At 72.3% G+C, this 278-nt stretch overlaps 1 protein-coding gene across 1 annotated transcript in view; it reads left to right on the forward strand.

The window, feature by feature from the left end:
• Nucleotides 1-6: 6 nt before the first annotated feature.
• Nucleotides 7-278, forward strand: part of CRTAP (cartilage associated protein) — an 11,984-nt gene continuing 11,712 nt past the window's right edge. Inside the window, exon 1 of the mRNA XM_010146088.1 lies at nucleotides 7-106. The gene's annotated coding sequence lies outside the window, so the exon portion shown is untranslated. The remainder of the gene's footprint in view (nucleotides 107-278) is intronic.

The raw sequence follows: 278 nt of genomic DNA on the forward strand, positions 1-278 counted from the left end.
CAAGCAGGGGCTGCCCGCCTTCCGCCAGGCGCAGCCCGGCCGCGACCTGCTCGAGGAGTTCCAGCGCCGGGAGCCCTACAAGTACCTGCAGTTCGCCTACTTCAAGGTGAGGCCCGGCCCGGCATCCCTCTTCCCTCCCGTCCCGCCTGCCCGACCTGTGCTGCTGCTGCTGCTGCTCCCCGAAGGCTCACCGGGTGCTGGGTCGCCCTCCAGTCATGCCGGGCGGGTCTGTCAGTGCCGTGGCGGATGGGGACGGCGTGGCGCGTCGGTGGGTGGGG

The sequence above is a fragment of the Buceros rhinoceros genome, unplaced genomic scaffold (assembly GCF_000710305.1).
Source record: "Buceros rhinoceros silvestris isolate BGI_N320 unplaced genomic scaffold, ASM71030v1 scaffold5172, whole genome shotgun sequence".
Taxonomy (NCBI): domain Eukaryota; kingdom Metazoa; phylum Chordata; class Aves; order Bucerotiformes; family Bucerotidae; genus Buceros; species Buceros rhinoceros.